At 35.5% G+C, this 17,779-nt stretch overlaps 1 pseudogene; it reads right to left on the reverse strand.

Annotated features, from left to right (window-relative positions):
• Positions 1-9,744: 9,744 nt before the first annotated feature.
• On the reverse strand, positions 9,745-11,073 carry LOC141508198 (tyrosine-protein phosphatase non-receptor type 2 pseudogene; annotated as a pseudogene).
• Between the last annotated feature and the right edge of the window lie 6,706 nt (positions 11,074-17,779).

The following is a 17,779-nucleotide window of genomic DNA, read 5'->3' on the forward strand; positions in this document are numbered from 1 at the left end:
AGTATCTGCAGTCGGATTTGAACTCAGGTCCTCCTGACTCCAGGGCTGGTGCTCTATCCACTGCCCCACCATGCTGCCCCCCAGGTCTATTTACTTTTTTTTCAGGTTTTTGCAAGGCAAATGGGGTTAAGTGGCTTGCCCAAGGCCACACAGCTAGGTCATTATTAAGTGTCTAAGACCAGAATTGAACCCAAGTACTCCTGACTCCAAGGCCGGTGCTGTATTCACTGTGCCACCTAGCTGCCCCTCTATTTACTTTCAATAAAAATTTAACAACTGATGCTCATAAACCAGTCTGAGCTACCTCTATGTCATATCTTTATTTATCGAATTTAAAATAATTTTTAAAAAACTATAGCCAATTGTTTTTAAATAACACTAATTAACCCATTTCATGTTAAAGAAAATTATATATTTTATGAAAAGAACTATTTTCCAAAAATAAAAAAAATTAAGGTGAAGAGTTGGATTGTTTTGCATAAGCTTACAAATCTAACTGCTCTAATGAAAGACAGATAAATTCTAATATCTCCTCCTACATTCAGTATCTTATTTTGGTTAAAGATCCTGAATAAAATTATATTACAGATAATATAGTTGGAAATGGGAGGGATATTTTAATACACTAATTGCATCTTAGTATTATTATAAAAATAGTTTTGACCTTACAGACTCCCTGCATTCCTCAAAGATGGCACCATGAAAATTAACCTGCCTGATCTGAGTCTCCTTCTATCTATAATAACTGGGTTTGAAGTTCTAAGGTCCCTTCCAATGTTATTCCATGTCCTGTGGTCTCCATTCCCAAGCAACTCTACCAAGAGCTTCCCAAGGTCTCTCTCAACTCTGATCCTTTCTATTCAATGTTCAAAGTCCTATTTATGGCAAGTTATACATCATTCAAAGTTTCCTTTTATCTCTGACATTTTATATTCTATATTCTAGTCTTAGAAAACCAAACAGAACAGTTTGGCTGGATTATAAGAGGATATGTCAATAAGATGAAATGAGCCTGTACAGATAGTCTAGGGGTAGATTGTGAAGGACTTTTAATGCCAAAAGACTCATCAAACAAGGAATGAAAGCATTTATTAATGTCTTTCTACAATGTGTTGCAATTTAAATGAAGATGCAATTTTACTTCTTAAGGAATAGTGAGGCAGAGAGATACCATATCCAAGATGCATACATAATATATGAAAAGTAACCTTGGAATAAGGCACTAGCAGAAGTGAGGAGAAAAGTGGAAACTAAGAAAAGCCTCCGAGAATAGGAATATTGGAACTGAACCTTGACAGAAGTGGAGAATAACCTCTGAAAGAAGGGACTGCCGTCTAGACAGGGGGGCATCCTGAACAAAGGCACAGACAGGATGGAGAGTGACATCGATGAACAGCAAGCAGGATCACAGAATGCAGTGAAGGAAATAGAATGCAACAAGGATGGAAACATAGGAAGGGACCAGGTTCTATTGGATCCTAGAGGGAGCTATCAGAGGTTGTTCATTGGAGCTGGGGAACCAGCTGATACAATTAGACTTGCAGATACTTTAAGATAATCATTTTGGCTATTGGGAAACATGATGGTTTGGAGTGGGGAGAGATTTGAAGCAATTTTGAAAGCTATAGTTAGCGGGGAAATATTATTAAGTACCTACTATATATGAAGCACCCCATACTAAACATTAGAGTGACAAATACAAAAAAGAAGACAGGCTCTTCCTTCTAATGAGACAACTAATGAGGAAGACAACACACTAAAGAAAGATGGAAAGGGGAGAAAGACAGGAGAGGTCAAAGAAGGTCAAAAAGAGTATAATCAGGTGGGAAATAAGATGTTTGATGGAATGACTTACAGGATCTGATGCTGAACAAGAGGAGTAGAGTCAAGAGAACAATGTACATATCAACAGCATTATGAGATGAACAACCTTCCGCAACTCCTCTCGACAATCCAGAGCTAGAATAATTGTATTTGACTGGTTATGGACAATGTTATCCCCAACCAGAGAAAGAAAAACAAAACAAGACAAAACACAAAGAAATGTGATGAACACTTTATAAAAATTATCTTTTATGTATCTCTTTCTCTCAATCCTAACTCCTCATGCTAAAAAATTACTAATTTGTAAATATATTTAACAAAATATGTATGTAAAATTAACCTGACTGCTCCCTGCTGGGGGGTGGGGGTGGGAAGGGAGGGTGGATGGAAATTTTGTAACTTGGAAATATGCGTGTACAAATGAATGAAAAATGTTTTTAAAAAGATGTTTGAGGAATATCCTAGCTCTAGGTGATAGGTTCTGAAAGCACCTGTGAAAGGGTAAAGGACAGGAACCCCTACTGTATCCTTGAGGAATCTGCTGCTCAAAGAGATTGTGCAAAAAATAACACAATTGATCTAAAACTTAATGCAGATCTGCCATTCCCAATACCCAAATTTCCATCCTTTATCATGAATGAATTTTTCTCTCTAATCACTTCCCTACTCCAACTCATCTGCAGATGCCCCACATTTCTGGACCCATGCAATCTTCCAATTTAAATGAATAGGAATAATTATGCTCTTAAAAATCAGAATAGTTTTATCAACCTGAATGTCTCACTTTTCTCAAAGAGAACTAAAAATCCTAAGGAGCACTGGAAAAAAATACACACATATGTATTCCATATATGCACATGTGTATATATTATTTATGAATATGTGTCTCTACATGTGTATGTACACAGATACCCACCTACAAATTCTTGGCTCCCAGGGGAAGAAGTAGAAGAAATAGATAGATGATCCAGAGAGTGTGATTACTAATCGACAGGACAAAAGAATTCCTAACCAAGATACTGTCTCAATAATCAAACTTCCTACTTCTAGAGATAGTGAGTTGCTCATTTCTATAGATCTTCAGGCTAAGACAGGATGACCAAGAGAGAAGAAAATCTTTATCAGGTACAGATAAAACAAAGTCCCTGGCTTTCCTTCCCACTAAAGTAACCTATGATTTGGTGAAATCTTTCATTCTCCAAAAAAAGATTAGTTTATAAGCTTTATAGGAAGAAAACACAGAGACACTCATGGGGTGTCTTCAATCTGAAAGAATTATATGTACTCAATTGCCAAGGAACATTAAACAAAGTGCTTACAGAAAGTATCAATTGGAAAAATGTTGAGTAAATTTCTTCTTGCCACTGATTTTCCAAATTGCTTTCCCATTGAAATTCAGCTTGCATTAACACAATGGTAAGAAAATGAGACATGGTATGGATGATTTATTATTAGCCAGGGAAATTAAATTGACTGTCAGACTGCATAAGAAAGAGGACTGTTCAAATGAGTCCCCCAAATAAAACACCAAAAGCAAAGCTTTGCAAATGAAAAATCTATTTAAAGCTAGAATTTGTCTCAAAATGCAGCTTGCTTACTCATCTGTCATGATGCTTGGAAAAGGCAATCAGTAAAAATGGCTAGGAAAGGAAAAAACTGATTCTGGGAGAGGAAAAACAATCTCCAAAGCAAACCAGAACCTGAAGAACAATGGTTCACTGATGCAGAAACTTTCTATTTTTTGTTGATTTCTCTAATGCCTTTTGTTTTTATATTGCAGTCATTTCTGAAATTATCTCCTAATGCCAGCACATCTGAAACATTTTCTCATATACAAAATTGGGGAAAAATAACTTAGTGACTGAGATCTAATAGGAAAAGCGCACAAGAGTGGGATCTCTGAATCCAAGGGCATTTTAGGTAAGCGTAATTTTGAATTGTTTTCCAGATCAATTGGAACAGTTCAATTCACTTGGACCAATTTAATATGCACAACAATATGTGAATGATAATTTCATCCACACTTCCTGCAAAGCTGACTATTGTCATCTTTACTTGTCTGCTCAGTGTGAGACAAAATCATAGGGCTTTTTTAATTAGTTTTTATTGAGTTTCAATATTTACTTTCCTTTGTTATTCATGTTCATTACTTTCTATCTGAAGACTTTGCAGTCATTAATTACCAAAAATATTTTCTTATGAAAATGCTTCCATTCTGTGAACTTGATTTATTTATTTATTGAGAAATTATTCATTTTGTGTTGTCCTTTTAAAAATGTCAAAAATCATACCCTTAAAGGACATGTTTGATATTTTTCCATGATAAATTTCCCTTCTTATTCCAATTGTATTGATTTGTTCAGGAATATATTTTTTTGTCATTTCATTTCATCAAAATTACATTTGTTTTCTTTTTTTCTTTTGTGGATTGGCCATAAATCTATCTGGACTGTATGGGTGCTGAGTTTGGAATCAGTTAACCTTAACTTTCAATTGTGCCTCAGACTTTTACTAGATATGTAGTTCTACACAAGTCACTAAATAAATACAGCACCCATTCCTACTAAAAACACTAGAGAGCATAGGAATAAAAGAACTGTCCCTTAGAATCATAGGCGGTATCTATCTGAAACCATCAATAAGCATTATATGCAATGGAGATAAGCTAGAGGCATTCCCAGTAAGATCAGGGGTGAAACAAGGGTGCCCATTATCACCACTACTATTCAATATTGTATTAGAAATGTTAGCTTTAGCAATAAGAGAACAAGAAGAAATTGAAGGAATTAGAATTGGGAAGGGACAAAAGTCTCACTTTTTGCAGATGACATGATGGTCTACCCAGAGAATCCCCAAAAAATCATCTAAAAGAACTACTAGAAATAATTAGCAAATTTAGCAAAGTCTCAGGATATAAAATGAACCCTCATAAATCCTCAGCATTTCTTCATATGACTATCAAAATGCAGCAGAAAGAACTAGAAAAAGAAACCCCATTCAAAGTAATTTAAGACAATATAAAATCCCTGGGTAGACTCAGAAACTTTTTGAAAACATTTACAAAACATTTCTCTCACAAGCCTCTAAATTTTCTGCCTCAGTTTCCTTAGATGCAAAATATATGGTTATACAAAATATTATTATAGGACCTTAGTTCCATGGTGGTTGTGAGAATCAAAATTTTAAAAAGTTGGAAAGTGTTTTGCAAATCCTTGAAGAGATAGAGATAGATAGATGGATGGATGGATAGATAGATGGATGGATGGATGGATAGATGGATGGATGGATGGATGGATAGATGGATGGATGGATGGATAGATGGATGGATAGATAGATGGATGGATGGATAGATAGATATAGATGGATGGATGGATGGATGGATGGATGGATGGATGGATGATAGATTAGATAGATAAGTAGGTTGCATCTAGGTAGGGATGATTTAGATACAGAGGTATAGATAAATAATAGAGTTGTGGCTATAGATATGAGTATATATTTAGATTCTAATATTATCGGTTTAGTAGTAATACTGGTTTGGTTGCTGGCTGTGGCTATTGTTATTGTTGTTGGTCTCCAACTCTCATTCTGTTAAGAATTGTCCCCATGGTCACAGCTGTGCAAGATAACTACTTCCATTCTAGTTAAGATATTAAACCATTTGGACCTTTTTTGGTTGTACGTTGCAAGATATTTCTCTAAATCTACTTCCCGCCAAACTACTTTCCAGCTTTCTCAGAAATTCTTATTGTAGAGAGCGTCATATAAATTCTCAGTTCATTCAAACACTGAATTATTAAGCCTATCCCCCCCCCCCATTCTTGATTATTTAAACATAATATTTTGGGATAATGTGCTTTCTAGTTCTTTAGCCAATACTGAATCAATACTAAATCATGTGATAATTGCTTTATAATATTTCTGAGTTTTGAAAAGGATTTTTCCCTTCAGTCATTTTTCTCTATTGTGAATTTTTTTTCTAGATCAATTTTTCTTATTATTTTCTTTCACTGTAAAGAATAATTCCAAGGAAGTTTGATTGACACAGCATTAAATCTTTTACCTAGGCAGTTTTAGTGTTTTCATTCTATTGATATGACTCAACCAAGTACATGAATATCCTCTATGTATTTGTTCTCCATTATTTGTATAAAGAGCACTTTATAATTGAATTGATATATCTTTAAGGTGTCTTGGCTGAAATATTTAATGCAATTTAGACTAGAATCCTTTCTTATTTCCTCATTTTTCATTGCTATACAAATTTTGGATGAATTAGTTTTCCTTCCTTCTACTCTTATGACTGTTATTAATAATCTCAAATACTTCCATTGATGATTCTTTGGGTTTTTTAAAAATCATTTTACTTATATTTCCTAATATCCCAATGTGATTCTTTTTATTTTTTTTCCACTTTTGATATTTCCTGAATGTGCTAAAAGAAGACTGAGGAGTGTATTAATATATACTTTAGTCTTGTCTTTCTTGGAGAATATGCTAGTATATTACATTTGCACAGAATGGTAATGTTGGTTTTATAACCATAACTTTTGTCATGGTTTTATGAATATATTGATTTAATTTTTGAGTTGGTTTTTTGTTTTTCATAATATTTACATTTGTTTTCTTCATATTTTGTTTTTCATTATAAAATTGAGAAATGCCAAATAAAAGAGAACATTTCCATAGACATTGTATAAGACAAATAATTGCACCTCTTTGTTACAAAGACTTTAATTCTAAGGTGTAGAATAAATTCAACATGTTACTTGCAAAACTGTGCTACTCATTTCTAATTTCTACTACCTTTCTATTGTCTTCTCTATTTCTTCAATGCTATTATTAGTTCTCCTATTAATCCCCTAATAAAAATAAAAGGAAGGGAAAAAGAAATCTATGAACAACTGTCTACTCAAACAAAAAAGATAGCCACCATGGCCTTTTCCAAAAATGTATCTTTGGTTTGTATCTTTAATTCATCATAATTTTGGCAGGATGAAGAAAGCTTTTTTCTTCTTGGATAACCTGGAATCTTAGATGGTTTTTCCTTTGATCAGAATATATAAATCTTTAAATGTTTTTTTTTTCTTTACAATATTATTTTATACTTTTTCCTGTCTTGGTTCTGCTTTCTTAGACTCTTCTTCAGTTCCAACAAGTCCTCTACTGTTTCTCTGAAGCTATCCATTTATACTTTTTGTTTTTTTGTGCAACAATAATCCATTATATTCATATGTCCTAATTATAAAATAACATTATAGTGTGTATTCTTTCTTTATGTGAGATCTTTGAATTATGTCTAAGAACAGCATTTCTGTTCAAAGACATGTACACTCTAATGACTTTTGGGGAAAATTTCAAATTGACATCTGGAATTGTTGTTCCAATTTATTATTCCAATAACAGTGTTTCAGTTTTTCAGTATTTCTGCATCACCTTCAAAATTTCTTGCTTTGCTCTTTTGTTATCTTTTCCAATTTGATGATCATAACAAAAGAACTCTGAATTAATTTAATTTGCAACTTTATAATCAATAATGAGGGCATTTTTTGACTGTGAGTTTAGATTTCATTCATTCAATGCTGCCTATTTTTATGCGACTGTTTCTCAGTTGGAGAATATTTATTCTTCTTCTTCATTTTAACCAGTTTCTTATCAATTTTAACTCATTATATATAAAAATCAGTTTTAATCAATTTCTGGTATATTGTAGATTTGAGGTCTTTATCAGAGATATTTTTCAAAAAGATTTTTCCCATTCATATTTTTATCTTTGAAATTCAAATATATGACATTTTGCTTCAGAAAAAAATAAACAATTATTGTAATGTAAATGTTCTGTTTTATTTTTTGTGAGCTATCTTAGTTCTCTTCTTGGTCATAAATTCATCCTCTATCAACACAAAGAAATATTTTTCCTTTGTTCATCTAATTTATTAATGATGTGAGATTTTATATCTTAAACATGCATCAATTTGTTGCTTATCTTTATCCATTGAGTCAGGTGTTCATTTAAATCTGCTCCATTTTCTGAGAAACTTTTCAAAAAGTGAATTGCTACTAGCCCAGCATATGGAATCCTTGGGTTTATTGACTTCTAGGCTACAGAATCCAATTTCTTCAATATGCTGAGGAACTACTCTATTCTAATTAATGACCACTATATTTTTTAAATCATTAACAATTTTCAAAGTTCACTGCTTAATATTCTAAGTTTAATCTGGTATTCTGAGGTCTCTTTCCTTCCCCATTTAAAAAAAAAATTTCCTTGAGATTCTTCTTATGTTTTTCCAGATGAATTCTTTTTTTTTTCCTCCCAAGCTTAGCATTTCCTAAATATGTACATGATGAATGGTACTGAAAACACCTAAGGGAAAAAAGAGCAAATGCACCTCCAGGAACACATGTTTTAATAGAAGAGTACAGTAAACAAAGGAAATTAAAACATTTGAAGGGGGTGGCTAGGTGGTGCAGTGGATAGAGTATCGGCCCTGGAGTCAGGAGGACCTGAGTTCAAATCCAGCCTCAGACACTTTATAGTTACCTAGCTGTGTGGCCTTGGGCAAGTAACTTAACTTGCCATGCCTTGCCATTTGGAGGGATGAGTGAAGGAAAAATAAAAGGTGGGGTGTGGCAGAGGGGATGGAATTCCAGAAAGACAGAAGAAGATCCTAGAGAGGTATGACAGAGTATAAATGTCTGATATGGACACTTGCTTAACATGGAGATTCTTGAAAGTACTAATGAATCAGAGGAACTACTGAGACAGAGGAACCTTCTAGAATGAGAAGACAGCCAGGATGGAGGAATCTTCTAAAGTGAGAAATAAAATTTAAAAAATAAATCAAATGGAACCTGGAAAGGAATGAAGAAGATTAGCACTGAATAAGTAAAACAATTTAGGTCATATTATCAATTATATTATTTGATTTGTAAGCCCAAATCAAATTTCTGTGTAGTATTATGTAGTTATATTCTTGTGTGATGGTAAGTAGCCAAGAAAACACTTCATTTAGTCTATAGATCTGTCTCTTCCTATTTAGTTTTGATGGTACTATATATTGAATTTGGGTGGCTTATATCCCCTTGGTCTCAGGGCAAGTAGACTTAAAAATTGGGTCAGTGCCTACTTAGGATCAGTGCCTCTTGTTTCATATCCTGAAGTGGCATGTGAGTTGAAGGAGCGCCCTTTTCAACGACCCCTGTGATGGGTTCCCAAACAACAGTCATTGCTCCTTTGTGGCATCAACCTACTCAGAAATCTCTCTTGAATTTTGACTTCCTAATTTCTATGACTTATTTTCTTGACATTTCAAAACCCCCAAGATTAATATAGTTTCTCATGACATACCATGAACTCAGGAATCAACAAATTAAGTCAAAAAAGAAGGTGGGTGAGAGAGATAATCTTTTTTGAATACCAAGCAAAAAAGCCTCCTCTTGAACACATACTTAAGAGAACAGAACCAATTACAGAATGTGGGAAAATGTTGCATGGTGTCTGTGGGGGCATCCTTTTTTACCCATCACCACTATGTTCTAGAAGCAACCTTCCTGGATTTTCTTTTTTTTTCGTTTAAAAAAATATTTAATGCTGCCCAAAAATGTATAAAAAATACAGTAAGAATGGCAGTACATTACAAAGTAGTCTCTCCTAATGTTCCTTTTACATCTTTCTACAGTTCTTACAAGCATTTAAAAACCACTTAATACATCAGATTTATAAATTTTGCAAAGTCTTCTTGCTGGTGGGTGCTCTTTATCCCTTGGATGTATAGTTTACGTTGTAAACAGACAACTGTGAGGCATTCTAGAGATTTATCAAACCTCACTTTGATTCCTGGAGAGGGCTTCAGGTCTTGCTTTGCGTGTCAATGGTTCAAAACATATAGCTTCAGAACATTCACAGATCATGGAGATTTAGGTGTCAGTCAGTCTTGGCCTTTTTCTTTTTCATTCAGTCTCACTGAGCCTCTTTCATCTGCTGCACCTTTTGAGCTGTATGAGCTTTTCAGTCCTCTTGATAATGTTTCCGAAAAGCACTTTCAGTGTTCTCTTCTATTGTAGCTTGCATCTTGGTGGAGAGTTCTGTAAGGTTTACTTTGTCATTTTGTTCATCTTCTAACCCCATCTTATTTCTGTTATACTTTTCAGTCATTACTGGATGAGGTGGTGAATGCTCATAGTTTGGTGCCTCGTCTTCATTGGAAAGTTCTTTCCACAGCTTCTATATCTTTGAATCTCCCATTATAAATCTTGCTCCTTCTATTACAGCCATATATGAAAATCTCAGTTGTTCTGGAGTCTGAATAAGTCCCATTCGATATTTTCTCATATTCAGTAATACTTGTTTAATATCAACAGAAAAAGATCATCTCTTTTGTCCATCAAGACAAGCCAGGTACCAACTAATGAAAATGTAGCAGACCGACCAATGCCTGCACTACGGTGAATTATTGCAGGTCCATGTTCAGCATTTAAGGAACCAGATTCTCGAACTTTAAATGGGAAGTTGAGGAATGAAGCTGGTGATTCAGGGACTCCAAAATCTGGCCACATAGTAGAATGAAAGTGAGATATTATCCTGGTCTCACCACTATGAATATCTTCTAATTTTAGTAAATGTACTGTATAATCTGATTTGACGGCTTCTGACAGTAGCCTCACACAGAATCCTGTCTCTTCAGACAGCATCACTCGGTCTTCTTTGGTTGGCCAGTATTGGGCACATTTGACTTTCTCCACAATTTGGTTTAGCATAACAACTGCTTTGGACTTTTGCTGCCATACCCTAAGCCAAAAGTGACAACATGTATCAGGAAGGGGGCCCTGTGTTAAGATACAATTTCTTTGTGCCTCTTCTGTGGCAACAAAGCTGGCATTGAGATAATCATTTTCAGTATTTTGCAGTTTAACACGACCAGGATCCTATGGGCTGGCATCTCTGTATCTGTTCCCATTTCGATTTTCTGGAGATTTCGCCACTTTATGAGGGCAGTCATGGGACTGATTTCGAATTTCCAAGTACATGGGCTGCCCCGGGGGTCAGCGTCCTCAGACTCCGGCTCCACCGTGACGGACGGACATGGTGGCGGGCGAGACCCGGCGCGAGGAGGGCCGCCGGGCCGGAGAGGCACATGCCCGTCCTCGCTGTACCAGCCCAGGGCTAGGTGCCCTCGTCTCCCCGGCGGCGGCCGCTGCACCCCGGATTTTCCTCATAAAGAAGTGACGACGGAGGCACCATGACATGCATCAGATCCCTATTACAACGATATTTGAATACCACAGAACATAACAGATTCTAAAGAATTAAAAATTAGTATCATAGTGAGGAAAATATAAAGTTATGGTGCATTTGAGAAAATTGCAACAGGTGAGGGGCCACTAGGTGGCACAGCGGATAGAACACTGGACCTGGAGTCAGGAGAACCTGAGTTCATAGTCAACCTCAGACATTCAATAATGACCTAGCTGCGTGACCTTGGATAAGTCACTTAACCCCCCTATTGCCTTGCCAAAAAAAAAAAATAATTGCGATTTGTGATAAAGAAGAAACTTTGAAGAACATGATCTGATTAGGGAAATGTAGGACTGGAAGAAAGCAGCAGCTGGTTACATCTGATAAGAAGGAATAAGTATTTGACTGCTTTGAATGTCCCACTGGAATTCTTGAAATTCTAGGAAAATTTGAAGAAGGTTCTTAGTCTAGCTGGATATGCCCTCTAAAAATGTGGGATAGCACAAAAGCCACCTAGGTTGGATAGGCATGGATGGATTCTTCATATCTCTCCCTCTAGGTAACAGCAGATTGGTAGCATTTCAAATGTGTTTGAGTATTGGCAGAGAAGTAAGGACGCAATTCCTTTAAAGTAATCGTGTTCAGGCAATCCTTTTTTGGGGTGGTGTTAATATTAAATTTTAACCACTATATGCCTCTGGATTTTCATGCATAGTTCTAGGGTGGTTGTTGTTATGTTCTCTTCTGTCAAATCTATCACATCCTTTTTAAGAACTTTTGTTTATTTAGAGAGCTTCTCCATCCTTTTTTCTGTTGGCACTTTTCTGTAATTTATATTTTTATTCTTTTTTAAAAAAATTAATGGATGATCAAATTTCTCTCAAGATATTTTACTTAATTCTTCTTTTGAAATACTCTTGACTTCCTTACCATTATCATATGAATTCTGGGAAATATTCAAAATTATTTGTCTTTGTTTCTTTTTGGTTCACCCCTCTAAAGTACAATATAATCTCCATTTGCTTATGATCCTTTGTGAATTCTTACTGCTATGATCTTCTGTCTTTATGAGTCTTATAGATTTCTCTGCTTGTAAATTAAACTTATACCCAAACAATCTCTCTTTAATTTTTGGTCCATCAGACATTGTTTTGAGGGGGAGGTTCTATGTTTAATACTTAGTATCAGACTTCCCTCCTTATTTCTCAGTCCTACTTTCACTTCATTGAATTTAAAAGCATTTTTCTTTAGTATAGCATCCTGAGGATGTGAGGTCTTAGTCTTCTCAATTTGATTAATGGGATGACCTAATTTGGAATGGCTTAACCCCTCTCAACTTCAGTAGGAAAAAAAATGGATTCCTTTAGCATTCTAAATCTAGAATCTTATCTTCAAACTAACTCATCCCCATTGTCTAGCTACTCACTCCTATTTTCAGCACTCATTTTATTCCTTCTGACAGGACAGGATGAATATTTTCTGTTAGTTCTGGGTTGGAAGAGAAAGACCATGAAAAGGGGAGTTCAGATCAGATGACTCCCATGAAGGTCAAGGTAACTACATGTGGAGATTATTACATGAAGTAGACAAGCTGTTGGCACTGCTGGTGACCTCTGCATGGGTAAGTAGGAGAAACAGAAAGTGTGTGAATATTGGGTAGTTGCGTTTGGTGCTGCTATTTTGCCAGACTTTGCTTGCAAGCATTTAATGTTTTCCCTTTATTGATGAAGCTTTAATTGTTTTAGATCTGGCCACTCTTCATGTTCTGAGATTAAGAGGCATGCACAAAACTACATCATCAACTCATTGATCATGCATACTCTGATGCTAGTAGAGTAATTCTATGCTAAGGATAAAAAGAAAGGAAGGAAAATTAAAATAAAATATACATACATCTATCAATCAATAGTTAAATGATAGGCATCTATTCAGATAAATAGATGGATAGATAGTTACATGGATGAATGGATAGATAGAGAGACAGATATAGAGACAGACCATGGATAAACAAACATGATAGAATGATGGATACAGATACACATATGTAATATATGCACATATATGGAATACATGCCTATTAATTGATAGATCAGGAGATATAACATATACAAATATATGAGAGCATATGTATATGATATAGAATCCATAAATGTTTCTGACAAAAGATTCATTTATAAAATATACAGAGAACTGGGTCATAATTTTTTTTAAAAAAAAAGTCATTTCCCAAACGACAAATGGTCAAAGGATATGCAAAGGCAATTTATAGATGAGGAGATCAAAGCAATCCATAGTCATATGAAAAATTGCTCTAAATCATTATTTATTAGAGAAATGCAAATTAAAGCTTCTCTGAGGTACCACCTCACACCTCTCAGACTGGACAATAGGACCAGAAAGGATAATGATCATTGTTGGAAGGGATGTGGGAAATCTGGGACACTATTAAACTGTTGGTGGAGCTGTGAACTCATCCAACCTTTCTGGAGAGAAATTTGCAACTAAGCCCAAAAGGGAACAAAAAAGTGCATACCCTGTGATCCAGCAATACCACTACTGGGTCTATACCTAGAAGAGATGATGAAAAAAGTGTAAAAACATCACTTGTACAAAAATATTCAAAGCAGTCCTGTTTGTGGTGGCAAAGAACTGGAAATCAAGTAAATGTCCTTCAGTTGGGGAATGGCTTAGCAAACTGTGGTATATATAGGTCATGGAACACTATTGTTCTATTAGAAACCAGGAGGGATGGGAATTTAGGGAAACTTGGAGGGATTTGCATGAACTGATTCTGAGTGAGATGAGCAGGACCAGAAAAACACTGTACACTCTAACAGCAACACGGGAGTAATGTTCAACCTTGAAGGACTTGCTCATTCCATCAGTGCAACAATCAGGGACAATTTGGGGCTGTCTGCAATAGAGAATACCATCTGTTTCCAGAGAAAGAACCATGAAGTTTGAACAAAGACCAAAAACTATTACCTTAAATTCAGAAAAAAAAACTGCTATCTTATTGTCTGATCTTGCTATCTCTTATACCTTATGCTTCTTCCTTAAGGATATGATTTCTCTCTCAACACACTCAATTTGGATAAATGTACAACATGGAAACAATGCAAAGACAAATTGCCTTCTGTGGTGGGGGGGAAGTAAGATAAGGGGAAAAATTTAAAACTCAAAATTATTAAAATTTTAAATTTAAAATAAAGAATGGAATCTCTGGGGATTGGGGAAAGAATACATTGTGTCAGAGAGAGTATATGATTAATCTCAAAACTCTCAGAATCTCATAGGTGTGAGAGAGCTCAGAGGGCATCTCATTCAGATACCATATAAATATTCTTTCTTAAAATGGTTCTCCAAGGTGGCTAGGTGGCCCAGTGGATAAAGCCCCGGCCCTGGAGTCAGGAGTACCTGGTTTCAAATCCGGTCTCAGACACTTAATAATTTACCTCACTGTGTGGCCTTGGGCAAGCCACTTAACCCCATTGCCTAACAACAGCAACAACAAAACAACAAACAAAAAATGGTTATCCAGTCTTTGGAGATGTCTAATTAGGGGCAAGCGATTTTTCTTACAAGGCAGCCCATCCATTCTGATTTTAGATAGACTTAATGTTGTGAAGTAATTTATCGGATTGCTATTGTTTTCATTTTCTTCATTGCTTGCCAGTTTGCCCTCCTTGCAGTGGATTCCATTATGCCAACAGAAAACCTCATCATCAAAAAACTTATCCTTTAAGATTGCATCAGCTTTGATACTCACCCTCCATCACTATGGTCGGAAGCTTTTGTTTATCTCATTAAAGGGCTGAAGAGTAAAGTCAAAAACTCCTTCCAAAGCTTTCCCTGAAAAGGGATCTGGGGCCCAACCATCTCTTCATATTTCATCCACTTTCATTTCATGTATTTGACTTCATCATTCCCCCATGATTTGGATCTTCTCTTCCACTAACTTCCCAATTCCCCCCTAACTTCACTTTGCAGTTTCCTTCGGTATGTTATTTTCTCCCATTTGATTGTAAGCCCCATTGAGGGTAGGAACTGTTTTGCTTTTCCATATTTGTGTCTCCAGTGTTTGACACATAGAATGAACTTAACAAAACATTATTGAGTGAATTGACTTATCTAATATAAGAAAGGGAAAGGATTACCAGATTGACTAGAGGTCATTTAAACAAAGGAATTCTCTTCTACCATCCCAGGTTGGATGCTAGCAGCAGTGCCAAAATGGATACCACTTGGATGCGACTACACAATTCTATCTGTGCTAATAAATTAATTTCCTTATTAAATTTCTCTCTGATTATGACAAAGGGCCAAAAGAACATACATTTGTTCCAAAAATGCTGGAATGAGGATTTTTTTCTAGAATCATCTAGCCTCAACTCCCTCAGAAATGAGCTAAAGCTCAATTTTGTCTCAAGCTATATTTTCCTCTTTCAATGGTGTACATGCTCTTACAGACTGGGACAAAAATTGTTTTTGTTGATCACATATTTTTCTAGCATTATCCAATAGAACTGAAACAAGGACAAACAGTAAAGCATGGTACAGGAGTTGACAATATCCCTTTAGGTTGGTTGCATTCTTTCTTCTTCAAGCCCTTTCCTCCAGGCTATGGTTGGAAGAAGAAACTAGAGGAAACATGACTAAGACAACTTTTCCTGGGCAATGCTCAAAGGAAGAAAGGGAAACAAAGGCAATGTACACTGAAATCTTTTCATCTCAGCAACCTACAGCTATTGACCTTGATCTGCTCTGTGTTCTTCTGTCTGGTCTTAGACCTCCCAAGGATCTTTTCTCAATTCTCCTCAACCCTGATTTGTACTTTTTTTCCCTCTGTCTGCTGTGATTGTCTTTTCTGCTAAATCATTTCAATTGCATTAAGAGTGCGAATGGGGGGGATGCTGGAACCAGTTCAAACTGTCTCAGAGAGTGGATTGTTCAATTCTCAATGTACATTTAAACCTCAGCTGTCAGTGAATTATGCAATTCAGGATATGATTTATTGTTTTGTTGATTGTCTTGTCTTAAGAAAGTGATGGAGTAAATGTGAATAATTCAGATTATGCTGAAAAGTGTGTCATGAGTTTTTGGAGAGACGGTCATTAACATTTCCCAGAACACTGGTGACTATGTACCTACCTCAAGCTTCTTGAAAGATATAGGAGAAAAATGAGAAGTATCAGCTATATTCCTTCTTTCCCTCCATCTTTTTTTAAAAAATGTATTTATTTATAATAATTATTTAATTATTTAAATTATTATTGAAAAATAAATAATATTTAATATTACAAGAGTCTTGTAAAAGTAAAGATAATCCCCCCACTCCCCCACAAAGATAGAGAAACCTCAAGAAAAATGAAGCAAAAGAAAAAAGATGCACTTCCTTCTCTGTTCAGATGTCATCAGCTCTTTCTCTAGGATGGATTGCACTCTGTTTCATAAGTCCATTAGAGAAGTTGCTTCAATATTTTTCCCACATTTGCTAGTTGTATTTTCCTCCATCCTGTTCCTCCCCCCTATTTATTCTATTCTCTCTCTCTCCTTTCACCCTGTCCCTCTTCAAAACTGTGTTTTATCTGACTACCTTCTCCCATGAACTGCCCTCTTTTCTATTACCTACGGCCCCTCCTGCCCTCCCCCTGTCCCCCTTTCCCCACCCTTTTCCTCTCCTTTTTCCCTTCTGGGGTAAGGTAAATTTCTATACTATATTTCTCTCCATCTTTTTCAGTGGTTTCTACTAGAAAGGAGAACCTCCAAGGTCAGGAGTTCTGGCAACTTAGGGACCCCATGTAATATTAAGAGTGGAAGTTCGAGTGAAAGCAATTCCCTAGCTCATCAAGTCTCTATGTCTCTGAGAAAAAGCACTGGTCTAAACTCATTGAAATCAAGCCTAGATACTCTTCCTGGCTTCATCCTATTACTCTTATTATATTATGACAGCAATCAAATATATGTCTGTGTGTGTGTGTGTGTGTGTGTGTGTGTGTGTCAGATGATTCCACTCACAAAATCAAGAGTCACCTTCCTAGGAGGACTGTTTTCAAAAGATGCAAAAGATGGAAAATGGGAGTGTATATATATATATATATATATATATATATATATATATATATATATATACACAATCTGCATTGACAGGCCTTGTCATTAGGGGCAGCCATATTCCATGGTTAGAAGTATAATTTTTAAACTGACCTAATGTAGCAATGATCCTGGAATTTATTGTATTTATGTCTGGAGATGAAATTGTTTCCTTCATTCATACTTTATGGTCTATGATGGAGGGAGCAGTTGAGGGCCACCTCTCTCATTCTCTTTTTTAAGTCATATTGCCCAATGAAATGGATCTGGATATTTGTATTTTTTTCATTCATTGTTCTCAATATGTCCAACTCAAAATTAGGAGAATTACTAGTTTAAATATTAATTGAGAGTCAATTAAACTTCTGTCTTCTGAGTGAATTAGAGAAGCATAATATACTTTGGAAAAAGCTAATGAAATGTTTTCCACTGATACTGAATACTGAATATATCCATTAAAGTAAATTTCAAATCATTAGTCAGAATAGAACCAGGCATTTTAGATGTACTTACAGGCAAATTAGATTTAAAATGGAAGGCTGTATATACTAAAAAGAATTACTAGGGTCCTTCTTTACTATAGAAACAGGGAACAAATCTAGATATCCATCCAAAATCAAGTTT

Source organism: Macrotis lagotis, chromosome 1 (genome assembly GCF_037893015.1).
Source record: "Macrotis lagotis isolate mMagLag1 chromosome 1, bilby.v1.9.chrom.fasta, whole genome shotgun sequence".
Classification (NCBI taxonomy): domain Eukaryota; kingdom Metazoa; phylum Chordata; class Mammalia; order Peramelemorphia; family Peramelidae; genus Macrotis; species Macrotis lagotis.